A 27,290-nucleotide genomic window follows, 5' to 3' on the forward strand; every position below is an offset into this window, starting at 1 on the left:
GGCAACAAGGAACCACGCACCATTTTAGGACAAAGTAGCAGCGTAAACAAATTTTGTGTCTCTGGTCATGGAAGGCAGCAAATCATTGGATTTTTAAGAAAGACCTTTTCTTAAGATTAAGAGAATTAAGTAAGATTAAAATTAAATAAGAAATAAATCCTGGCTCAGTGGAATACATACAATTTTAGAAACTTCCTTTGCCACAAGATAGATATTGCAAATCCTATGATCATAAGTATGTTTGAAGTCATAATTTGCATTTGATGCTGATGCTCCCTCTGCTGGCTAGAGAAGATATTACCATTACTAATTATGTGGCCAACCTAAGTTTAAGTCAAATTTCTACATTTCCTGTGCAATTTTGGAACATACATATTATTGCAATGTTTTAGACGTTAATGAGATGTGTAATTTGAAACCATTATCTTTTCTTTATTTCAATCATAGAAGGATATAATGACTTTTTAATAAATATGCACTAGATTACCTATTGTAGGGGCCTATGACAATCAATTTAAATGAAACTTTGCTTGCTTCCTCAGAAAATAGTAATGTACATTTTTATCATAATCACATAAAAACTAAAGAATCTATAGCCCCCTAAGTCAGAAAAGGCCAGGCTGAACAGATTCATTGATGTCTCATAGCCATTCTTTGCAATTAAGTAAAGTTTTTTTTTTGATAATTATTTACCTACTGACTCCACAGAAGTCAGTAGGTAAATAAATGTTTTAAGACCAACATTGAAACAATTGTCTTAATATCCACAGACTAGTTAAAAAAGCTCATTTTTCAAACATTTATCAATCGGAGAAAAACTGTACATAATTTTAAAAGGTATTAGATAGAATGTCATAAATAGCTGTAAACAGGTAGCATCTACCATGCATCATAAATCATGCAACAGGATATCAAGTCGTTTAATTTTCAACGCCATACACCTGACAAGAATTTTTGTTAAATATTAGAAAAAGTTACATGAACACACTTACTGGCACTTCAACAGGAACCTCTGAAGGGAACACTGCCTTCCATACATAAATTAAAAGAAATGGCAAGTGCTTGGTGGTGGTGTGGACTTTCGCAACGAAAACAGTGTGGCATCCAGATAGACATCCCAGTCATTCTGTTGTTTGTTGACCAATTTTTTGAGGGCTCTAAAATGTAAACACATAATTAATTAATAATAACCATTTGTAAAATTAATTCATTGATAATAAACAATGTGCAAGAACCTGCCTAATAAAACAGGTTACCTGCAAATAACAATTAATAATACTCTAGATCAGTGGTTCCCATAGCCCCCGGGTCTGGTGATGTTGGGACTATATCAAAAACTCTGACATTAATTTTCATTTAATTTCGTACCATTAGCCAGCTGTAAAATTACACAGATATTTCCTTGATATGGATCACACAAACCAGACATCCAGCACATGACAAACCATTACTCTAATACTTAAGTATTTTACTCTTTTAGTATAAAATGCTTATGTTGGAGAACAATGTGTTGTTCCCCGGTCCTGCCTGCATGTTGCACGTTCAAGTGAAACTAATGGTTCATTAGTTTATTAATTTATCCTGTGCTGTTGTGGAAGCTGAAGAAAGTGAGTATTTTATTGACTGTAATTTAGATGAATAAGTTTCACTTTCACATATGTGGTTTAGTTTGCAAATATAGTAAGTTATTAGTTTGCAGATGCTGTGATTAGTGCTTAACCATTAGAATTTTAGTTATCTGTGTGTTGCCCTGCTTCATGTTTTATCACTATTAAAAAAATACTTTACTGTGTTGCACTTCAGAGTGAATCATACTTCTACAGACTGATTCAGAAGCATCCCCAATATTATCTATTTCTTCAGTATTATATATTTTTAGATAAACATTAACAAAAATGTCTATTATACATCTGGTACACTGTGACCATATTAAAAACATTTGATGAATTAAGTGGCATTGTAGGCTAAATGTCTTACATATGTGCAAATTGACATGATGCACATGTGTATATAAGGAGCTAGAGGGGATATTCAGCAGGCCATTTAATGTCTGAGGGGGTGTAAAAAGTGACTATAAAATGTTTGGGAACCACTGCTCAATATTAATTTCCTAAAGGAATTGTAGTGCTTGCAGGACAAAAACACAATGATGAAAGCATATGCAAAAAACTTGACAATGTGAAAAGGTGTACAGTAAAGCCTTTACATTATTAAAACATCACATTTACAATTTATCAAATTAGTCATTTGTTGCAGCCCTGTAAATATATATATAAAATATGAATATTATTTTTATATATATATATATATATATATATATATATATATGTATGTATGTATATATATATATGTGTGTGTGTGTGTGTGTATATATATATATATATATATATATATATATATATATATATATATATATATATAAGGAGTAATATATATATATTACTCCTAAATGCTCAAAAATGGGAGGGGCACGCTGTGATGTTCAGGTTTGGAGGTGGGGCTGCAAGGGAAACTGGGTGGGCAGGGCTGCTGTGTTTTTATAGATAACCTTAGCTACCAGAAAATAAGGAGAGTGAGAGAATGAAACATCACTTTTGTGACTCTGAAGTCTTATGAGGTTGACAATTTTTCTCCACTACGATCCCCATCTTCTTTCTGATCAGGCAGTGCGTCTTGAGCCTCACCAGTTTGAGCCACTGGCTCGAGTCGCTGCTTAAGAGTTAACGTAGTGCCATCTTAGTGTCTCTAGTATCCCATATAAGGGTGGCAAAGAAGAAGTTGAGCATCATGGTGACTCCAACAAACAAACCTCTGTTGTTGTTGTTGACCATTCCATTCCTACTGCTTTTCCAGTCCGCCATTCCATTTCAAGCTTGGACGGGAATCCAGTTGAAGCTGGTGTTTCTGAACCACAGCCAAGGCCTAGACAAAGAGTCAGCTTCCCTTCACCCCTACATCAGCAGGAAACGTGTACTGTTGTTCACTCCAAGCCCCCTATACGCCTTGATTTTCCCAAGTATGGGGGCAGAGACGAGGACATGGATCCAGTCACCTTTGTGGAGAAGTGTGAAGAGTTTTTAGCTGTCCACCCCCTGAGTGAGGCTGAATTGTTTGCAGTCTTAACATCTGCTATAGAGGGGACTGCTAAGGACTGGTGGTCCGCAGAGAGAAGGTATATCAGCCCCTGGCCACAGTTCAAAGCTGTATTTCTAAAATCCTTTCTAACGGATGATTATGAGGCAGAAGTAGAAAGAAGCCTTCATGAAAGGCGTCAAGGGACCACAGAGAACCTCAGAGACTTTGCCTTCCAGTACCATGCTCTTTGCCTCAGGTGGAAACAAGACATGCCAGAAAGACACATTGTCCAAGCCACTCTGAGAAACTGTAATCCTCGCCTGGCTAGCCTTTTGAGAGGTACAGTGAAGACTGTGGCAGATTTAGTGAGAGTGGGAACCCTAATTGAAAGAGAGATGTCTGAGATGAAGTCCTTTTATGCACTTGCTAACAGTGAAGCTCAGAAGAAGAGACCTCCTCCCCCCAACAAGCAAAAAAACACTCTACTGAGGGACAACCTGTCAGCAGAACTAACCCAAGGCAGCCAGTTGCTTTCCCTGTTAAGATCAAGTCCCGAATAATACATGCTTTAGTGGACACAGGGAGCACTTATTCCCTAATAAAATATTCTCTTTGGGAGAAGTTAAAGGCACCAAGGGAGGTCTGGAAGCCTTTGGGAGGGCAGACATTTTCTTTGGCCAATGGGGCAATGCAGAGTGCTTTAGGCATGATTGAATGGGACTGCAGTTTCCATGATCGTGAGCTGAATCTGAAATTGTACGTGCTGCGTACAACAGCGACCTAGCATTTCCTTTGGTTCTGGGCATGGACTTCCTACACAGTGCTGGGGTGACCATTAACTTCCAGCAGTCCTCATACCAGTTGCCTGATGTAGAGGGTGTCTCTCAGGTTTATCCATTTGGCAAAACCCCAACCTCATTGCAAGATACCCTGCAACTGTATATGGCCCAGCCGTTGCCAAGTGTCTCTCATCAAACCCTACAACATCTTGACCTGTTGAGAGACAGAGCTGATGTAGACACTTTGGACAAAGAGAGACTCCATGACTTATTACTTCAGTGGCCACAGGTGTGTACTGATGTACTGGGTTTCACTTCCAGACTCCAGCATCAAATTAATACCAGCGACCATATACCCATCAGAAAGAAAGCCTATAGGGTGTCACTGGAGAAGAACAAGTTCATTGAACAGGAAATCAACGACATGCTGGAAAAGAACATCATAAGGCCTTCCATCTCACCGTGGACCTCTCCTGTCGTTCTGGTACCAAAGAAAGATAGTGGGATTCGCTTTTGTGTTGATTATCATGGGTTAAATGCCAAGACTCATTTGGATGCCTACCCCATGCCTCAGATTCAGGAGATTGTGGAGTCCTTGCATGGTGCTCGCATTTTCAGTACACTAGACCTGAAAAGCGGGTACTCGCAAGTGGGTCTTGAAGAGTCCAGCATACCAAAGACTGCTTTCGTTACCTATCGAGGGTTATATGAGTTTACACGCCTTCCTTATGGACTTAAAAATGCTGCAGCTACCTTCCAGCGTCTGATAGAAAATGTGTTGCAAGACCTGAGAGGAAAGTGCTCCTTTGTCTACATAGATGACATTGTGATCTACTCTCCAGATGTGGAACAACATCTTTCCCATCTCAGTGCAGTCTTCTCAAGGTTACAGCAGGCCAGACTCACCCTTAACCTCAAAAAGTGCAACCTCTTGCAGCGTTCATTGACCTTAGGGCATGTGGTATCAGAGAAGGGCATCCAGACGAGTCCCAACAAAATCCAGGCCATCCAAGACTATCCTGAGCCGAAAAACATCAAAGGTTCAGCGGTTCCTCGGCATGGCAGGATGGTATCATCGTTTTATCCCTCAGTTTTCCCAGTGAGCTGCACCTCTTCATCAGCTGAAGAAGAAGGGAGCTGTTTGGAATTGGGGCAGTGCATGTCAAAATGCCTTTAGGGATATTAAGGAAGCCCTTCAATCTGCCCCTATCTTGCAAGGATTTTTCAAAACCCTTTGTGGTTCAGACCGATGCTAGTGAAAATGGAGTAGGGGCGGTTCTCACACAGGACCAAGAGCAAGTCATTGCTTATGCTTCTCGGTTGCTTAATCCTGCTGAACAGGCCTATTCGGTGTCGGAGAAGGAGTGTTTGGCAGTGGTATGGGCAATTGAGAAATGGAGGCAATACCTGGAGGGACATAAGTTCACTGTGGTCACAGATTATGCTGCCCTTACTTGGGTTTTCAATCAGCGAAGGCCATCATCATGACTAACCAGATGGGCCATTAAGTTACAAAGCTTTGACTTTAAGGTCACTGTAAGGTGTACTGTAAAGGTCAATGTAATGTGGTCCCTGATTCACTGTCACGCAGTCTCCCTCCAGCAGCACCTCTTGCCATCTGTCAACCTTCTTTACCTTTAACCCAACTCCCAGTATCGTGGGAAGAGATTGGCACTAGCCAGCTGGCAGACCCAGAGATTCAGCAATTAATTCAGGAATTCAAGCAAGACCCAAAAGAACCTAATCGAATCCCATATGTGCTCCAGAATGGCTTTCTCTTTCAGAGACTCCCAGAGAAGGTTGGTGGACACAGGGACCAACTGGTGATCCCTTCAAGTCTTCGCCCTGCTATCCTCAAGTATGCCCATGACAACCCTCTCAGTGGACATCTAGGCAGAATGAAGACCCTGATGAGGATACTCAATGTGGTTTATTGGCCAACCATCAGAAAGGATGTCTGGGAGTACTGCAAACAGTGCCAGGTTTGCCAGAAGTACAAGCCTAGAATATCCAAGCTCAGCAGGCTACTACAGTCCACTGCTTCTGTAGAGCCTGGTTACATGTGGGGTCTGGATTTCATGGGCCCTTTCCCTACAGAATTCAGGTTTGCCATCAATTCCGCATGGCATGAGAGCACAGGATTCACCCCTGCAGAACTTGCAATGGGAAGAAAGCTCAAAGGACCTTTGGAGAACCTTCTCAAACATGCTCCCGACCCTGAGCAGGGTGCTTATGACAAAACTCAGCACCTGCAGCAAATGCGGAACATGGTAAAGGAGAATGTTCAACGGAGTCAGCTCAGGCAGGCCCGATATTACAATGCCCGGAGAAAGCAGGAAGAGTTCAAAGAAGGCGAATTAGTGTGGATGAGGAAGTTAATTACAAGATAGAGTACCCTGACTCTCCAGGGGTAACAGACACAATTCACACAGAGAACATCAAAAGTTATTACGGCCCAGCAGTGCCTGTCACTGGGGGGAGGGGTATGTAACAGATTTACATCTATTCCAGTAGTTGCATTTTGTGTTTGGTCATGAGGCAATGTAAGTTAATGCATCCAGGCCTCTAGAGGGGGCTAGTTCATCTTAGTGTCTCTAGTATCCCATATAAGGGTGGCAAAGAAGAAGTTGAGCATCATGGTGACAAACCTCTGTTGTTGTGGAGAAGCTCCTGCTGTGCAACTTTCACAGTCCTTTGTTTGAGGAACTTCTATTCCCTTTTCATTCAGTAAGTGTTGGATGTTTTTTTTTCTTTATCTTTGTGCTGGATACAAACATTGTGCTGAAGCTTGTTTGGGGCTTATGCTAAAGCTAAGGTTTGTGTTAGCAGGCCACATTTTCAGTTTTTCAGTTGTAAATTCATTTGATAATACCTGTGTTTGCAGAAGGACTTTTTGGTGCCTATTTGTGAACTGCTGGTGGCAAGAGAGGCATGTGACACCTGAGAAGATTCAATATGCGTGTGATGTGATGGACGTTCTACTGTGGGATTAACTCATTATCATCCAGCTTCCACTCATCTCTGTTTCTCCAAAAAAGGACTGGTTTGACTTTTTTATAATACTTTGGGACTCTTGAGGAGGCCACAGGCCCAAATGGACTCAAATTGATTCTTTTTTTCTCTTTTTGTATTTGTGGGTGGTGGGTTGAGGATTAAATTGCTTGTGTCTGTGTAGAGGTGGGATTTGTATTCCATATTAGCCTGTTCATCTTTACAATAACACCAGAAAAGGTACACCACCTTTGTTGTATTTCTTATTTGCTTGTCCATTCATTCAGCATAGTCCAAGACGTTCTCGTTCCCTGTGTTTTGATATAAACTCAGTAGGAAAAGGGTCCTGCTGGGTGTTATAAGGTGGACAAAATAATCTATGTAAATCCAAAATATCTAATGTGTCGAACATGAGAAATTACAGTAGTAAAGAAGAGCACTGTCAAGTTATTCATAAACCTGAAATTTATGGCAAGATTGCTGTTCACAATGGCATGGACAGCCATCTTGTGGAAACCTCTGGGTCAGATTAATACACTGATCATATAATGACTAAAGAATGAGGCCATGTTATAGTACCATGTGAACATTGTGGGGTAAACACTAATGATTTCCTACCAAGACCAAGATACTGCTGCTAAACACATTTGTTAAATTTTGGATTAACATATTGTTGAGGTTATGATGTCCACCCCTTTTATTTTTCAGTTTCATTGTTGTTTGCATGAGGCCCGTTTGGCCATGTTTGTTATAGACTGTTCATTTTATGTTGCCTTGTTGGCCTTGTCTTGTTGTTCGTCAACAGAAAAACACAAACACTGATATTTACATATTTACTTTTCAGTACTGAGGCACTGGGGTTCAAAGGACCATGGTCAGGTGGAAGCAGTTGTTGGACCATGAAGTACTTCTGATGAAGTAAGAATCAGAAATTAGCAAAGGTGTGTAATTCAGTTCCAGGAAGTAAAAATCCTCCCTGGGATTTTATTCCAACTGGCTGGATACGTCTGCTGCTGCTTTGAGCTAACCAGAGAAGCCAGGTGATTGGAACAAAATCCTCACATTTTTTACTTCCTGAACCTGAACTACCCCGTCTGGAAATTACAATGTTCAAAGTTCACCAAATTGTTTATTCGTTTATTAATATTTTTTATGTATATACAGGTCATTAATGCATACATGCACCCTCTGATTGAAAAGCATAAGGCAAGCAGGATTTATAGCTATTTTGAGATTTTTCTTCTTTCTTGATTATTTTTTATATTGCTGATGCTTTTATTGCAGAAGCCTGCATATCAGCTGACTGCAGTGGTTGCTTTGTCTTTGTTTGCTGGACAGTTTCGATGTCTCAGTAAGGTAATGCACTTACCTGGACGGTACTGGTTATTACTTACACAATTTAGAACCATAACAAACATTTTCATTATTAAACCATAACTAACATTTTCTGTTTAAACCTTCATGCAGATAAAGTTTCCAGTTCAGTCGTGTCAGTACTGGAGCACAATGGATTCTTGTGTGTGTTTTCAAACTACATAGCTTCAGTAATCTTGCTTTGCTAGTTTCCAGACATTATTGGTCACTGTTTTGAATATATTGTCAGGACATATATTGTAGTGAGTGACTAATATTACAGCATATTGTAGTCAGAAAGACTTTAATTTCATAAATTCAAAACAAATTTCAAAATAAATTGTTTGTTTTGTTATGTTTTTTAGCCTTTCATTATAGTTCATAATCCTGGTTCTGGAGTCACCCTGTCTTGGAGCTTTCCTGCTCTGTTTCACCATCTAGTGTATTTTGTAATAAGTAAAACACTAAAATGTGTATGTGGGACTAATTTATGTTATGCATATGAATACCCCCCCCCCATTTTCTTAATTTTTATTTTGTTTTATGTACACTGTGCACTGTAATCCTCATTATAAATAACTGCAGTATACTTTGTTGGGGAACACACATCAGGAATGTACTGCTCACTCAGGCGTTTAGGCATCTAGTGCAGCGAGAGGGTCCTGTACAATCAAGTGCATTGTAAGTGCCATGTGTACAGCCATGTTTCAGAGCTGACGAAATGTGCATTGTTTGTGCTTTCAGGTGAGCTAAACTGTATTAACGATAGGAAATAGTGATGCTAAATGAATGTGTATGACATAAACAGCATTGTAGTAGCAAATGTGAGTCGTATGCTTGGGTGTGAGTGAATACTGACAACTGTAGAAATCAGTATGGTCTAGCGTAGCTGTGAAAGTGTTGATGACCTGTTGAGCCTCACAATGGTAGCCTGCAATATTTGAGGGAGACGGGATGGTGCTAGTGAAATAAGAAACTTGTCCCATTGAGGGAAGCCTTTTGTTAAAGTTTTGAATTATTTGAGTTGTATTTTACTTCGTTCGGATACAGAAAAAACTAGTGCAGCGAGAGGGTCCTGTACAATCAGGTGCATTGTAAGAGCCACATAGCCAGGTGTCACTGTGTCTTAAGATGTCTTGACAGTATTTATAAGATGTCTTGAGACATTTCCTTATGCCAAGACATCTTAAGACGTATGAGTGAACACACTGTCTTTGTCTTGAGACATGAAAGTTAACGTCTTAAGACAAAGAAGTAATTATTTTGTGTGTCTTGAAGATGGGGCATGACTTAAGACATCACTTTGTCTTAAGACACAGAGATGTTGTGTCTTAAGACAGTTCAGTTGAGTCCAAAGAGTAGTCCATTACAAAAAGTCCTGTGGTATGAATGTGGTATTCCTGTGGTACTGCCAAACTTACAATACAAAATTACAACTGAGGATTACCAGGATTACTACAGCACTGCCTAATGTAAAATATAATGAGAATGTAACAAGTATGTCCTCGAGAAACAGCCTGCTGTAATCTTATGGTTTTTGTGTGATATTACTAAAAGAACATTCACTAAGGTTTTTCTTGCTGTACTTTTGTGATTCTTTTGTATGTTTGGTTTTTTGATTGTTGCAGAAATGTGTTTACAGTAGCAAAACAGCAAAAGAAAAAATCAATTCTTAAACCATTTACCTTACCTTAAAATTTAAAGTGTAAACTCATTTCCTTATATCATTGAAGTTCATGGTAGAGTAACTTTTAATTTGTAACATTTACCAATGGAGATAATCACAGTCAGTCACAGCCTTTTACTCATTTGCAGAAAACGTGCTATGATTAAAACAACATTGATCTATTTTCAAATGTACAATTGTAACCAGAGACAACAAGCTAGGAACCAAGATAAAACAACTTTGAACTAATAGGAAGTAAGTGTACTTAACAGCTAACCTGGGTACTTTAGAGATCACATACCACCAAAACGTAATGCAAAAAAAGCACTCGGTTCACTCTCTTCAACATCTACACTTCTGTTTATTTTCTTAAGCAGATCAGGGCTGCCCAAAGTTAGACCATTAGGACTTTTAATTTGGCCCAACAGAAAGAGAGAACAAACTTTTTTTATATACCATGTATAACTTTCAAAATTATTATCTCCAGGTATTTGGAAAACACAGACAATAATAAACAAATGTATTTGAGTAGTAATATAAAGACCTATATTGTTTCACCACGTAAAATTACATAATAAACAGATTTTTGTTTAAATGTCCAACTTCATACTTTGACTTTAATGTTTTAAGACATGGCCTCCAGTGATGCTTTGTATGATAATCCTGTACAGCTGTCTTATGTATTTCAAGAGTTTGCAGTTTTCTATTCTGTGTCTAGATTAAAAAAACAAACAAACAAAAACAAAACAGCACAGTTAATTCAGTACAGCAGAGCCGTGCGAACCAGAAAAAAAAAGATCTATGGGAGGACAAACAAAAGACTGGCGGGAGTTTCAGACCAATCAGAGCGCGATACTCCGCCGCTTGGACGTTCGGTTTTGAAGCGCGAGCGCTCTCCGCCGTTCCTCCTTTTAAAGCCGAACGCGACCGTTACGAGCCGTTTACAGTGAGTGACTCAGTCACGTCGCTAACGCGGGCAGTTTTATCGAGTTTGTTTAGCGAGTGTTAAACCTCGATAAGACCGTCTCTTACATTCCTTACTAAGACAGCGCCGCCTGCCGGGTGACGCTTTCAGCTCCCAAAAACGAGGAGTTTTCAGCTGCGTAGTAAGCTAACTAAGTTAGCTGGCTGGATCGAGTGGAGTGGCGACTGGAGTTACGACTGCAACGGTCAGAATCTGCTTTTAAAAGGTGAGTAGTGACAAAATGAGATGAGCAGCCTCACTAACAGTCAGCTGGAGTAAACTTTTTTTTCTATATTTCTGGGTCGATCTGCAGAGTGAAGACACCAGCGTTAGGTTAGCGTATAGTTAGCTAGCTAGCGGCTAAGCGGCGTGTCTGTTTATGCCTCTCGGCTGCGTCAGATTTCGCTTAGCACCCGCTCCCAGCGGCGCCCTGTGAACATACCGCCCAGCTTCACAGCTGTCTCATCCCAGCAGTGCAGCCACAGAGGCTCATAAGGTTTGGAGTATTGACAGGTGAGGAACTGTGCTTGTGCGCAGCAGAATCAGTCAGTTGAAGCATTGAGGTAGCTGGAGCAAATGAAAGGCCTCAGAATTAAATCTAAGATTGATCACAGTGTAACGAGGTTAGCAAACTGAACAATACAACAATGAAACTGAACATAGTCCGTCAGTCTGTGTAGTTCAGAGAAGGTAGTAATAATTTTAATTTGCTCAGTTACATTTACTCTAGTAACATCTGGGTGGATTTGTACTCTAGAGTTTTTTAAAATGTATTTGTGCTTTATAATAATAATCTATGTTTTACTCGGCTACATTTATTAGTAATATATAATGACCGGTTTGTTTTGTGTTTTTCATTGTTATGCTTTGATGTTGTTGTTTTGCCGCATTTACCTCATGTGTCTGTTTTGTTTTAGATGTTTCTCATCAGAAATTATCTGAAGCTGAGCAACTGGTGAGACTCAAGTTTTAATTTTTTAAATAAAACTATATGAATGTCAGACAGATGTTTAGATTTGGTGGGTATTTCAAACAAATATATTTCATGAGGTATTTATTGTAATACAGAAGAGCAGAATGTTTAGGTAAAACTGGGTTACAGTATTCAAATATCTGCGCTGTATTCATTCAATTTATTTGTTATTTGCCACTACAGTGTTCAAAATATCGATATGGCAATATCACCAACACTGTATCAATATTTATGAATTTACTTTTTCATATACAGATATCAGTACTAAGCTCACACCTGCCTCAACTGCAAATGATCATTTCTGTTGCATGTTGACTTTGGCATGTTAGAGGATGAAAACAATAGAATTGTGAATTATCTAATCAACTTTGTTGTTTTCAATCCTTCCAAAGGAACATCCTCTTTTTGGGCCTCATCCAGTATGGTGGCAGTCCATATCATTCTCAACACTCAACTGTGCTCTTACCCAAGTGGCCTCATCTTGATGCTTCTTTCATTACACTGAACATCATTGCCTGAACATCAGCTATGCGTGTGAGCTGGGTGCCACGAGGGAGAAACTTTTCTCAGCTGCCTGAGGGCTGGAGTTCCCCAGCCCTTTTCCTTTGTTACAAGATGATGTAATCCCATAACACAATCCTTATTGCCCACCTACCAGCGAACTTGGCATGCCCTCACACAACGCAACGCATCTACCGGAGGCCGTGTATTGGCGGAACCACTCTGGCTCTTGATCAGTCAGAGCCAAGTGAGCGAGCTAACTAATCTGAGCGTACTGGGCTCATCAGGAAGGAGGGGCTTAAAGACCAGGAGCTCTAACAGAGTGTTTCAGACAGAGGGTGAATAAACAATTACAGTATGAGAAAAATAATGTGTTTCTGGAACACTGAAGCATGTAAATGTATTATAGTAGACCCCAAAAATAAATTTATGAACATTGGAAATTAGCATAATAGGTCCCCTTTAAATTCAGCCTGCTTGTGTATGCAGATCCAAAAGTAATTTCAAATTTGTCTTAAAATTGATTTTTTTTTTAACAGATGCATTTTCCTCATATCTCTGACAAAGAAGACCAACACTGAGAAAAAACAGAGGAAGAAGCGATGGGCTGTGATTCTGACAGCTCTCTCACTCATCATGGATTTAACTCTGAAAGGAAAGATCGGTAACAGCATTAGCAGTGTGATATCAGTAATGTTAGTGTTCAGGCATTATGGCATGGACATATGCACATCGAGTTATCTGTGTCCTGTTTCCTGTGTCCACATATGTCCACATAAAATGTCCACAGCTTGGCTCTATTCCAGCTACCAGCACATCTGAGTCTGGTATTAATTGTTTGACAGCTGATCATTATCTGGCTCAGGTATGTTAGGAGTGCTGCTGGGGTTCAGACCTCTGTATTACTCTGTTGGTCAGTTTTTCTTTTTAGTCCATATGAATTTGTCTTAAAATTGTTTCCCATCATTTATAATTGTTTATAGTACTGTATTGCTAATAACTTTAGCATAACTTATATACGGAATAACAGCAGACCTTAAAATCAGATTCATTGGTCGGAACTGTGTATTTATTGCAGTATATTTCAAATTTCTACACAAAGTCAGTTAACATGTTTTTCTCCGTCTGTAGAACATATCAAGTGTGATGACGCTATTGTACTATGCATATACACAGTTGTAAAAACAATAAACAATAACTGTAATCTATATTTTTTGAAAGCTATGTGGGTGCTTTTTCATGGGCTATGCTTTGGATTGCAGAGTAAATTATTTGAATGTAGAAGTATTCTGAATTTTTAACAGATTAACAAGGAAATACAAAACTGTAAAATAGTGATTTTTCCATACCCCTTTAAATTACATTACTGTAATTTATGCATGCTTATTATTGTTCTTTGTTCTCCTTCTTATTATTATTTTAAAAGTTGATAAAATGATACCTTCATTAAAAAATGAAGCAACTGTAAAATAGTATTTTTAACAAATTTTTAAAACATGAAGGGTTAATTACTATAAAAAGGTATTTAAAAGAACTGAATTAGATTTTTAAATTTTGCAGCAATGCTGTATTACAAAATAGTTGCAGAAGAGTCTTCCCTCATACTACCACCATGTTGAAGGCAAGGTCTGAACTAAATTTTTGAAATAAATTTTCACTGATTCCATAAACTTTTCTAATGCAACAGAAACATTTAAAGGCGAATTCCACATTTTTGTACACTTGATTCTGTCATTGCGATGTAAACAAAGTCATTTAGTGGTTTCATATAAAATGGCTTATTGTAGAGAAAGTTACAGACTGGGAACCATGTGCCTATTATTATTATTATTATTATTAATTACCTTTGTTGTTAAATTTGTTCTGAAATGTATACATGTAGTATGTACTAATGTATGTAATGTTTGTATGTTTATAAAATAATATACAATATATATATATATATATATATATATATATATATATATATATATTAAAATAAGTGATACCATTATGCATCCTACATAGAACAAAAAAATTAAATAATGGGGAAAAAAAATAATTACTAGAAGTTTTGCTATAATGTTACGTTTTAAAAATCCCTTAAAAATATTTAAAAGTAAAAGATTTATTTTAAAAAAAGTAGGTAAAATTTAAAAATGCGTATTATGCATCCTACATCTTCAGACATCTTGGGATGTTATTATTGCCAAGACATCTTAAGATCCATGTCTATAGACATGTCTTAAAGACATGTCTTCATTTCTTACGACATGCCTCAAGATGTCCTAAGACGTCTTTATAATGTGTCTTTAGACACGTCTTAAGACATCCCAAGACATGGTAATGGCTGGGTATGTATGCATGTGTACAGCCATGTTTCAGAGCTGACGAAATGTGCATTGTTTGTGCTTTCAGCTTGTGAAGATCGCAAGGCTCCTCATTTCCCACCGCATGTGTAACATGTATGATACTTTAGAATACGAGTTGGGTAAAGGACCTTTTTTGGTACTATTTAGAATCTTTTGCTTAAAGTGTAGTAAAGGTATTATAAATATTATTAAAGTTATTAATAATATAGCTTATATACTCAAAGTTACTTTAAAGCCTAAAGTATTTACATAATATTTTTTAGATGGTCAACATGTCAATGAAGACAATCTCTGTCACTGATCCGCTGGGAAACGAGGAATTGCATGAGAGAAAAATTCTGCGGAACTGGAGGTAATACTGCTTATGGAGAAACATGATTCATCCTTGTTACAAAGAAATTTACATGCCAGACTGTAAACTGTACCAATGTCTTGGACCAAAAATATAATTTGTTTTGAAGATGGTGGGATACAAAGACTACTGTGCTGAATGGCAAATAAAAGCAATGCAGCACAACCCACAGCAAGATTCTAGCAGCTGTGGAGTGTTAGTACTGAAGGTACACTTTTTTTAACATAAATGTTTTCATGCCAGTAAAATTACAGTTTCAAAGGTTTGTTAATAATTAATATTGTAGTTTACAGAAGATTTCCTTTTGACAGGAGAGATTGGCAACATGCAGACAACAAAAGCAGCTGTTAGCACTGCACAAATGGAGCCTGTTCACTGCTTGAATGTAAAGGTGAGTTGTACAGTTATGCCATTCTATACTGTAATAATACAGAGTCCTTCATCAGTGGTTACAGGATGCTGTTGGCTGGATATTTTTGGTTCTCAGTCCAGCAGTGACACTGAGGTATTAAAAACTCCAGCAGCACTGCTGTGTCTGATCCACTTGCACCAGCACAACACACACTAACACACCACCACCACGTCAGTGGAGCTGATTAAATGGACACTGAGTGTAGAAACAAGGAGGTGTACTTAACGAACTGGCTGAATTGTGTATATATGTACCTAATAAAGTGTCCAGGGTATATATATTACGAGTGAAGTAGTGCATCATTGCACAGTAATTTTTTTTTACTCATATATTGGGAAGTATTTATACTAAATATACTACAAATCCTACCCAGTTAAAGTACATTTTATGTGCACTTTTATTTGTGATTTCACACAAAATAATTAATTGCATGCAGTGTTGAATTATTTTAATAACACTCTAGTGTCAATATTGTTATTGAAGTTACATTTTTTTCTTATATTTAAACATCTAATGGAAATGAATCTAGGCAATACAGAGGACTACTGCATAGTTTGCTGTATGCTGGAAGTGGATGCTGACAAGAGCTTGATTGAAATGGTAAATATTTACATGTCCACAAATATATGCTACTTAATATTGTTAATAAAGGATTACAATAAATGTGCAGTGAACATGGAAAAATACAGAAAATAATATTTACCTAAATTTAAGTAGTATTGAATGAATTTTCTTTCATTAATGTTTATTTATTTATTTTTAATGCTGTGCATTGTTTCAGGTTACTAATTTACAACTTTATTTTTAGGTGCAGTGTGATGAGTGCAACCGCTGGGCACATTTTTAGTGTGCCCAGTATGATAATGAAAAAGACACCAGTTACCAGTGCTAAACAAATGAACCTCAATTTGTTTTTATTTTCTTTGTTGTGCACTTTACAGTTGGTGTCAAGGACTTGAAAGTTTACTTCATTGTATGTCATTTGCTGTGTGCATTGTTTTTAAAGAACAGATTAAAAAAACTGACTAAATAAGCAGTATTTTTTTCCTAAAAACATGGTGTCTCTCTGATTAACATTTACAATATTATGTTCAATTAAAAACAAAGTTTGAACAGGTTAGTCCAAGCTGTGTCAGGTTAGACATTCTTTTAGCATATAGTAACAGTAACCAGGTATGTAAGGGAAAAAAAGACATTTCTCCAAAATTAATAACAGCTAGTCTCCATTGCAATTAAAGCAGTAGTGAAGCACATAAAAGGCACACCGGATTCAGACTGAACTCCAATCATCTGCTGGATGTATTGTTTCATGAGGTGATTTAGGCTATCAAATTATCATACCAATGGTTTTAGTGCTGAGAGTATCATTTTCTGAGGTGATTTAGGCCATTAAATTATCCTACCTATAGTTTTAATGCAAGGCGTATCATTGTATGAGGTTATTTAGGCTATCAAATTATGCTACCAATGTGTTTAATGCTGGGAGTATCATTGTATGAGGAAATTTAGGCTATCGAATTATGCTACCAATGGTTTTAATGCTGGGAGTATTGTTTTATGAGGTCATTTAGGCTATCAAATTATCCTACCTACGGTTTTAATGCTGAGAGTGTTGTTTTATGAGGAGATTTAGGCTATCAAATTACCCTGCCAATGGTTTTAATGCTGGGAGTATTGTTTTATGAGATTTATGCTCTCAAATTATCCTACCTATGGTTTTAATGCTGGGAGTATCATTTTATGAGGTCATTTAGGCTATCATATTATCCTACCTATGGTTTTACTACTGAGAGTGTTGTTTTATGAGGAGATTTATGCTCTCAAATTATCCTACCTATGGTTTTAATGCTGGGAGTATCATTTTATGAGGAGATTTAGGCTATTGAATTATGCTACCAATGGTTTTAATGCTGGGAGTAATGTTTTATGAGGTCATTTAGGTTATCATATTATCCTACCTATGGTTTTACTGCTGGGAGTGTTGTTTTATAATGAGGTTTAGGCTATCAAATTATCCTACCTACGGTTTTAATGCTGAGAGTGTTGTTTTATGAGGAGATTTAGGCTCTCAAATTATCCTACCTATGGTTTTAATGCTGGGAGTATCATTATATGAGGAGATTTAGGCTATCGAATTATGCTACCAATGGTTTTAATGCTGGGAGTACCATTTTATGAGGTCATTTAGGCTATCAAATTATCCTGCCTATAGTAATATAACACCTGAATGCAAAGTCCCTTTCCTCCTTGATACAAACAGCAACCAGTTTGGGGAAGAAACCTACTGTGTTTTAGGCTTACATGTCTCCTCAATTTCCTGTAAAGTTAGATCCTATGTCCATCTGGCCAGACGTGTTCAAAATGCTGCTTATCCTACATTTCATCAGCATCTGCATGGGGATGTGCAGGATGATCTTGCAGAACCCAGTGACATGAGCAAAATGCAAAACTGCCTAGCGTACTGCTAACAGGTGCCAAACGCAGGCATCGTAGGCCTGCTCCACAATAGACGTGACCTGTGATGCGTATGCCAAAGGTCACAGCACTCCACTGCTGCAACTCCACTGCTGCTGTTACTTTGCAGTAACACCGCAGAAAGGGCATTATCTGAGGCTACTGTCTCCAGAATGAACGACAGATCACGGAGCTGCCTTGAGTGGCTTTGAGGGTTTCAAAAGCAGATAAGGCCTTTTGGGAGAAAACCGCCTTACATTTCCTAGCTAGATTTCCTTTCAACAAAGCATGCAGTGGTTGTGCCAGTTCACTGAAGTTTTCAATGAAGTCTCTACAAAATCATGGCCAAATTAGGCCCCAAAACGACCTCAGGACTGTCACTGATGTGGGGACAAGTTGGTTGCGAATAGCCTCTACTTTGTGTGGGTCAGGAACATGCCCCACTTCTGACGCATCCACTAAGTCCATAAATAGCAACAGCTGGAGAAGGTCTATGAACTTACATCCTGTACTCAATGATGTCTTTGGTGAGGTCATTATCTCTGAACCACAGAAACCTCAAAAAGTTCCTGTGGTCCTCCCTCACCACGAAACAGTAGAACATTTGCTGAATGTCAGCAGTAAATGCCACTTTCTCCTTCCTAAAATGGAGGAGGGGCCCCCACCAAGCTGTTATTAAAATATAGGCCTGTGTGGCACACCGTTCAAGGACATGTCGTGGTGCCACACACTTGAGTCAAAAATTACCCTAATTTGCCTAGGTTTCTAGGGGTAGCAGACCCAAAAAAATGCAGATAACTGCATTGTGGTGCTTGCTCTGCATGACCTCAAAAATCTTCAAAAGTTTACCCATGAACTGATTTTTCATTTCAGGCCTGTGATTCATGGTACAACACAAAGAGGTGCAATGTGCAACAGCCTGCTCAAGGTTTTAAGTGAGCCACTGTCTAGGCTCTTTAAAGGGAAGTGGGGCCAACCCAGCTGTTGGTCTTGTCCCTATATACTTCAGTGTCCATAGTCTTTAAAAAGACTGTCTTCAAAAGATGGAGCCAGCTTGTTATCATTCACTGTCTGGTTGATCACTATGCAACCGAATTAAGCTGTCACATGATGTGAGGAAAGACATTCGACAATTTTGCAAGACACTCACAAATCCAGCTTTTGGACACTCAGATGATATCTCTAACTAACAAGAGGAGGATTTCTGCATTGGACTCAATGTCAGGAGTGTGTGCTACAGACTTGAGTTAGGGTGATGAGGGCCACATTTGGTGTGAGTATCTCAGATCTGTTGTTGGGTATTTGGTTACACTTTATCAATGGCTGTAGGGCAAAGCTGGTCTCTCCACTGTTTGCCTCTATAACAGATACCCTTTGCTTTTTGTCAATAATGTCAGTCACCCCAGAACAGGTCTGCAACGAATAAGGGAAAGGATGGCCTTGGATATATAATAACTCAGATCTGGCAAGTGAGCGATCGTTCTGGTCATCAAGGACAGCATACCTTTTGACAGCTTTTTCTCTCTGACCTTGGGGAAACACTCTTGCTAGACATATTTTTGCACATGATCTAGGTGCTTAAGTCTTAACACAAACTACAGTGTGATGGCAGTTGATGCTGGAAGTCTGAGTTTGGGCCTTTGTCTCCCTTCACAATGTTCTCTGGTGTGGAGATGGAATTTACAGATTCTTGAGAAACTGGATTGTTACATTGTGAAGACGTGGCAATCAATGTCACATTCAATACATTTTGTTGTTACTTTACAGTCTCTAGCCAGGTGAGAGGATGATGCGCAACATCTATAAAAACTACTGCTGTTTTTAAGGAAGACTTTTCTCTCTTCCCCTGGCATACCGCTGAAAGTGCTACACTTTTTCAGGGGGTGGGGTTTATTGAGTATGGGGCATTTCTTAGCTGAGCTCTCATTCTGCTTTGAGATGGTGCCTCTGGTAAAATCATGTTCAGTGCGAGTGTCTGTTTTGTGAACTAATATGGGGAACTTTGAACTAGAGCACTGTTTGTATGGTTTTTCTTTCATAGGGGCATCACTATTGCTAGCAAAAGCAAAGCTATGGTCATTCCCGTTGAGTGCTTCAAGACATAAACACAACAAAGAAAGAGAATGGAGTTCTCAGCCTCGAACTTGGCCAGTTAGATATCCATGGGATATCCATTTCTTCTGTAGTGCATAGTGAAGCAGTGTCAATAAAAGCCAAGCCAGTCAAGTAATCTTCTTTTGCTGACTGGGGTTCCATTCAAGAACTCTGAGCTCCTGCAGTTTAACATAGTCTTTGCTGGGTACTGTGGGGAAGTTGTCTAGCTTTTTTTTCCAATTTTCTCCCCAGTTTAGTCGTCTCCAATTCCACCCGCTAGTTAGGACTCCCCCAATCACACAATACTATCAACGCTAGGAGGGTGAAGGCTAACACGCTCCCTCCGAGACCTGTGAAGCCAGCCACCGCTTCTTTTGGAACTGCCACTCACGTATGGGGCTAATTATGTTGCAAAACTTGAGAACCTGTAGGACTTGATCTGAGAACTTGTAAAATAAAATCTGTACTTGTATTTTTGATGTGAGAACTTGTAGAACTAAAATCTGAACTTGCATGTAAAAATTTTCACTCGTAGAAAATATTCTCACAACTGTGTCTACAACCACAAATTCGAGCCCACAACCTCGTAAACATGACCGCACAACTTCAAATCTGCTCGCCTCGACTTTTGCAACACTTCTTTCAACAGACTTGTTGCAAAACCGATTTGTGCACTTGTAGCTGCTTCACTGAGGGAGCAGAGCTTGGAAGTGGGTGGGGCAGTGGGGATGAGACGTTATTCATGACCAATCTAAGGAGCTTATTTTAGCGCTTATTTTAGCGCTGTGGAAAACATCCTGCGTGGTGCCAGTGCCAAAGACCCCACACCCCAAAGACCTCAACAGCTATAGGCCGGTGGCGCTGACATCTCACCTGATGAAGACCCTGGAGAGACTGCTTCTTGTCCACCTGCGCCCCCTGGTGAGCTCTTCAATGGACCCACTGCAGTTTGCCTACCAACCTGGCATTGGAGTGGAGGATGCCATCATCCACCTCCTACACAGCTCTCTCTCTCACCTGGAGAATGCTGGGAGCACTGTGAGAATCATGTTTTTTGGTTTCTCCAGTGCTTTCAATACCATCAAACCCACACTGCTGAAGGACAAGCTGGAGTGCACGGGCCTGGACCATCACCTCACCACCTGGATCCTGGACTACCTCACTAACTGACCGCAATATGTGAGGACCCAGGGCTGTCAGTCGGACACGGTGGTCTGCAGCACGGGGGCTCCACAGGGAACTGTCCTCGCTCCCTTTCTCTTCACCCTCTACACTGCGGACTTCAAGTACAGCTCTGCCAGTTGTCACCTGCAAAAGTTCTCTGACGACTCTGCTATCGTCGGCCTCATCACAGACGGAGATGACAGGGAGTACAGAGAACTGACGCAGGACTTTGTGGAATGGTGCCAGAGGAACTGCCTGCAGATCAACGCAGGAAAAACCAAGGAGCTGGTGGTGGACTTCCGCAAGTCCAAACATTCTCCTCCAGTGCCTGTGAACATCCAGGGAATGGACATTGAGATTGTGAAGTTCTATAAGTACCTGGGTGTTCACCTCAACAACAAGCTGGACTGGACTGACAACACAGCTGCCCTCTACAGGAAAGGCCAGAGCAGGCTACATCTCCTGAGGAGACTCAGGTCCTTTGGCGTGCAGGGGGCACTTCTCAGGACCTTCTTCGATGCTGTGGTGGCATCAGCCATTTTTTATGGAGTGGTGTGCTGGGGTAGCAGCATCTCCATTGCTGACAGGAAGAGACTGAATAAGATCATCAGGAAGTCCAGCTCTGTCCTGGGATGTCCTCTTGACCCAGTGGAGGTGGTGGGGGACAGGAGAATGAGGACTAAACTAACAAACATGCTGAAGAACCTGTCCCACCCCATGCACCGCTCTCTGACAGCACTGAGAAGCTCCTTCAGTGCCCGGCTGCGGCACCCGCGGTGCGTGAAGGAGAGATACCGCAGGTCCTTCCTCCCAGCCGCTGTCAGACTCTATAACAGTCACGGCACTCAGTAGACAGTAGTTTACAATTACTTTCCATGTGCAAGAACTCTCAACATCACTGCCATAGCACTTTACTGTGTGCAATATTTCAATCCACCATGCGTAGTATATTCACTGCGGATCATTGTCAACATGTTTACCACCATTATGTGCAATTATGTCAAGTGCAATATTTCTCCATTTATTACTGTTTATTTATTTGCTATTTTATTCACTGTGCAATACTCACTACAATGCATACATTTCTACGTTTCTAAATTTAAATTTAATACTTTGTATATTTTTCTTGTAATTTTTGTACATATACATATATCTTTATATTTTTATTGTTTATTCTATTTTATATATTGTTTGTATATTTCCTGCTGCTCTGTCTTCTGTGCTGCTGTAACACCGCAAATTTCCCCGTTGTGGGATTAATAAAGGATTATCTTATTTTATCTTATCTTAAAAAAGAAAAAAAAAACTCCTGGACGCCGAGGCGCAGGAAAACAACCTCTCATCTGTCTCCTTCACCGATGGCACATCAAACGACCCTTCCAACCGTTCGTTTTATCCACACTGTTTTGCTAATACTGCAAACATGACAAGCGATATTTAGTAATCAGTATTAAAATATGATCAAAATAGTCACTCAGTGTAGACTCAAACTGTAATGAAGTTATGTAGCTAGTTAAGTTACCTTAGTTAGCTAGCGTTAGCTTACTAGCGACGCTAAGCTTGCCTAAACACAGCTAACAGAGCTTGGCCTGCCGTAGAAATTGTGAAGAGTAGTTAATCTAGCTAGCTAGCAAAGACTGCTAGTTAACGTTACTCATGACCAATCAAAGGAGCTTATTTTAGCGCAAAAAAAAAAAAAAACAACAACAAAAAAAAAAACACCTGGACGCCACCAGACGAAGCAACCGAAGTTGCTAAACGCCAAATAACTAGCTAGCTAGGTTAAGAAAGCGTCCCTGTTGGATTATGGAACGACGTGCTCAGTCGGTAAGTTTATTCCTATTTTTGGTAACGTTAATACTAATGTAAACATCATTAACATTAACCTAACGCTATGTCTTAATTTTCGTAATAGTGTTGCCATGAAGGTAATGGTAGATGGTGACTGCACGCTAGCTGGCGAGTTATTTAGTTAGCTTATTAGCTAATGCGTTTGCATGGAAACATTTTGATAACATTAACTGTAAAAATCCAATATGATGGTTTTCACGTTCAGCTCTAAACAATATCCAGGATTGGTGTAGTCATGTTTCTGGAATTATCAGTGACAAGTTGGTGGCGCTAGCCCCCAACACAATTTTTACATTCGGAATTGGATATAGTTAATTTAATGTTAGCTAGAAAAGAAATGGATATGTACTTTATTTTGTATGTCCGCTATAACCTAGGAGTGATTAGGTAAACTATATTGCTATAGTATGCAAAAATCTGTATCATCTGGGCTAGTATTAATTAACCTACTTTACTTTGTTTTAGGAACTGTTCCTCGGCCATTTATTGGAAAGGCTCCATACTCGACTTCTGAGTTGGCTTGACCGTGTTCCTCTTGATATAGATTACTTAGAATTTGTGTGTTCACAGGAGCTGGTACTCCTTAGTTCAGTCTCAGCTGAAGTAGATGTTCCTCAAGATGTTTATAATGCACTTGTGCCAGCCCCAAAGTCACTGATGCACATCGATACAAATCACAAGTTGATAAGGTTTGTGTAATGAATATAAAATAAATAGTAATATAATGTTCCAATTTATCTTTGGCATCAACTGTAGTAAATTAAACATATAATTCATTGACCAAGGTACAACATGGTGATCTTTGGAGGCATAGATGGCTTCTCCAGGAAGGTACTAAATATGATTATTTTTTTTATTACATGTATGTGTTACAATATATTACATAGCACACAGTAAGTGTAATTATTTGAAGTAGTCCTATAATAGGCCTAGTTGATAGCCATACATATAGCTGTGTATTATAGTGAGGATATTGATCACCAGACAAAATTAATTCAAAGATTGAAGTCAGGAAAATGGTTCAGGTGACGAATGACATTTTAATGGTGTTCTCCTGAGCCTTTCTTTAAATTTGTTTATTTTCCTCATTTGTATTCTTCATGTAGATAATGTATCTTGGTGTGTCAAATAACAATCTGGCTTCAACAACTCTGGCTTTCTTCAATGACGCAGTTCAAAAGTTTGGACTTCCACTAAGGTTAAAAAATTAATAAATAAATATGTTAAAATGTAGATATGTTCATAAATGTTTATAAACGCTTATTCCAGTAGGCATCATCTGTCAGGCTATAAAGCCTCAGTTTGATCAAAATTGACAAATGTAACCTTTATAGCCTACTTGAATAAGCATTTGTAAACATTTACGTAGGACAGGGGTGCCAGTCTTATCCACAAAGGGCCAGTGTGGCTGCTGGTTTTCATTCAGAACAAGCTGCGAGTCTTTAAACTGCTGTTCATGTGATCTCCAGCTTTGTTGGAATAGAAAACCTGTAGCCACACAGGCTTTTTGTGGATAAGATTGGACACCCCCTGATGTAGGGTTATGTCAGTTGTCTTGACAAGCAACTCACTTGAGATGTAGGTGTCACATAGCCTTATAAACAGTATCCTCAAGTGTTACCAAAAGTTGTTGTATTTAATCTCCTGGAAACTGTCCTGCATAGAGCCTTAGTCTGTATAGGTGAAACATGTAGAGCAGGGGGTCACCAATCTTGTCAGGGCCAGTATGGCAGTAGGTGTTCATTGAAATCATGCAGAAGCACATCTGATTTTACTTGGTTTAATCAGTTAGTCTCAGTATTCAAATAAGTGATCAGTTATGCGAGGTGTGCTCCTGCTTGGTTGCAGTGAAAAGGCACATCAGCATTTGCGGCCAAGATTGGTGACCCCCGCTCCAGAAAATCACATTTAACCATATGCAGTGTTTTGTTGCCAAATTTGTGTTTTAACAGGGTGTGGGGCGATCATGGAGCAGAGAACGTTGATGTGGCTCGTGTTATCCGTTCGGGGAACAGGAAGGAGTAGCTTCATTGCAGGCAAAAGCGTCCATAATCAAAGGTAATTATGAATAAACCCTTATGAGTATCTACAATTCCTACATAACCAGTCTGTGTCTGATGGGTTTTTTTTTGTAATCAGAATTGAGCGCTTGTGGCATGATGTGTTCACAGCAGTCGCCAGCCACTTCTACAACGTCCTGCATCAGCTTGAGGATGAGGGTCATCTTGATCTGTCCAACAGCCTGCACATCTTTTGCTGCCACTATGCCTTCATTCCATGCCTGCAAGCCCACCTTGACATATTCAGAGATGGCTGGGATAATCATTCTATTTGCACAGAGGGCAACCTCTCTCCCAATCAGCTGTGGCACCATGGACAACAATATCACTCTCAAGAGTCTGATGAAGTAAGCATGACTTTAAACTTGAACGCTTTTCCCCCATTTATGTATACATTTGTTATTCCATTCACTAAAGCTGAAATTTTATTTAACAGAATCTGAACATTCCACAAATAGACTGGGAAAGCAGTGGACTTCTGCCCAGTGATTCCAACTCTGGCATCCAGGTCCCTGAAATAGAATGCCCACTGACAGCTCATGAATTTGCTGGACTAAAGTCTACTGTAGAGCCAATAAGAGAGTCAACAAGTTTTGGTGCTGATATTTATTTAGCAGCACTGCAGTACATGCAAAACATTGGTTACAATTACTAAAAAAAAACCTCAACTTGTCTAAAGAGCTATTAAAGGCTGAATAGTTTTCCTAAAACATCTACAAGGCTTAAAACATCTAAAACATTTTAAACTTGGACAATGAAAAGGTTTCAGATGACCCAACATGTTTAACATGAATTGACAAAAAAAAAGTCTTTGTAAGTAAAATAAAAGGTTGCATGTTTAAACAGTGTGTATTTCAGAACTGTAGTATTTGGGGGAAGGGCAACAGTGCAAAAATGGACAGTTTGAACTTTTTTCTATCCCAAGATAACATGCATACATGAGTAAGTGATCAAAGTGAAAAACAGAACCCCTTACCGACTGATGCTTCTTTTCCTACATAATTATATCAGTCCAAACCCACTGTCATTGCAGGCAATATAACCTTCCAAATGATCAGAGAACTCATTGTAGTTTGTGTAGTGACCAGGTAAGCGCAGGATATGAAAGCAGGTGATGACAAGTGGGCTGCCTGCACCACTTCTACTTGCATGTCTTTCATGGGCAGCTCCCAGCCCACCCAGAATTTTACCAACTGCTTCAATTTGTCTTTGGTTACTGTAATGGAGACAAAAGTTAAAGCTACATCATGCATAATTGAGAACTGGTTTGCAAGAACCATACAAACTAATGGGTAGTAACCAAAACCCTTTAAAAAGTGCTAGATGTCACTTTGAATATAAACTATAGACATAAAGATGTTACTGAATGTGTTGTGTTTTTATAACGGATTTAGGCCCAATCTCATTTCACACGTCACCCCACCTCTCCATTTTGCGCGTTCATGCTTAGGGATAGGATGTCCTGATTTTTGTTTAGAGGGGTAGGGTGAATTTTTAGGGCTACGTAGTCCTCCAAACTGAGGTTGTTCAGGAACACACTCAGTGCTCTGAGAAATTTCTCAGAATGCAGTGTGAATCACTGGCAAGATGGCTGTGCAAGTGACCAAAGAAACCCACAAATGTGAGTAATTTTTCCATTGTATTTTTTTACTTTAAGGACATTCCAATGTATTATGTATTATAACAAGCATAAAAAATGGCTAGTAGTAGCTGATGTCTTGATAGCTAGCTAGCTAAATTTTCTGTTCCACCTTAAATGGTGCACAATTCAAATGTCTTCATATCACCGAAGAGTCAGAGGTGGGTGATAATTGTTGATCACATCCCCCCTCTTTGAAAGCATTTGATTCCTTAAATGTAACTAAAGCTCAGCAGTGACATGGCTGAACTTTACTCTCCTCTACTATCATTGCAGACTGGCAGGGTCGCCTACAGAGCAGCGCTAGTAGCCTGTTAATGAAGCGGTGTTCTTTTGAGGGTTGTCCCATTACGTAGGGGAAGATTACAAACACTACCCCTTGTAACTCACTTCCAAGGGGCAAGGTGACACTCAAACAAGGAGTAGGGGTAAAAATAAGAAATGGATTTGGGCCTTTATGTTACATATGCCCATTGCTGTCTTTTGCAGGTTGAAATAGATCAATTCCCCCTTTTGGTGCACATACTATACCATCCTATACCACAGTGATAGAATATGCAACTAAAAATAGATATTTCTAGAATACTTGAAAAATCAAATCATCTAACAAA

At 39.3% G+C, this 27,290-nt stretch overlaps 3 long non-coding RNA genes across 5 annotated transcripts; all 3 read left to right on the forward strand.

The window, feature by feature from the left end:
* The first annotated feature begins 6,466 nt into the window (after positions 1–6,466).
* Positions 6,467–18,101, forward strand: LOC118808623. 3 transcript variants are annotated; one of them, XR_005007289.1, is made up of 10 exons: positions 6,467–6,581; positions 6,739–7,085; positions 7,690–7,763; positions 8,130–8,201; positions 14,700–14,772; positions 14,917–15,005; positions 15,115–15,213; positions 15,317–15,396; positions 15,947–16,017; positions 16,226–18,101. It is a non-coding gene; the product is annotated as an uncharacterized LOC118808623 (long non-coding RNA). The 3 variants fall into 3 exon arrangements; XR_005007291.1 differs by having other exon boundaries at positions 6,739–6,897; XR_005007290.1 differs by lacking the exons at positions 14,700–14,772; positions 14,917–15,005; positions 15,115–15,213; ... (1 more) ...; positions 15,947–16,017; positions 16,226–18,101 and adding an exon at positions 8,313–9,734.
* LOC118808624 lies at positions 9,810–13,227 on the forward strand. Its single transcript, XR_005007292.1, has 3 exons — positions 9,810–11,783; positions 12,194–12,640; positions 12,842–13,227. It is a non-coding gene; the product is annotated as an uncharacterized LOC118808624 (long non-coding RNA).
* Positions 18,102–22,379: 4,278 nt separating the features above from the next.
* LOC118807594 lies at positions 22,380–25,883 on the forward strand. Its single transcript, XR_005007237.1, has 5 exons — positions 22,380–23,669; positions 23,766–23,811; positions 24,933–25,038; positions 25,152–25,387; positions 25,477–25,883. It is a non-coding gene; the product is annotated as an uncharacterized LOC118807594 (long non-coding RNA).
* Positions 25,884–27,290: the final 1,407 nt, after the last annotated feature.

This window comes from Colossoma macropomum, unplaced genomic scaffold, assembly GCF_904425465.1.
Source record: "Colossoma macropomum unplaced genomic scaffold, Colossoma_macropomum, whole genome shotgun sequence".
Classification (NCBI taxonomy): domain Eukaryota; kingdom Metazoa; phylum Chordata; class Actinopteri; order Characiformes; family Serrasalmidae; genus Colossoma; species Colossoma macropomum.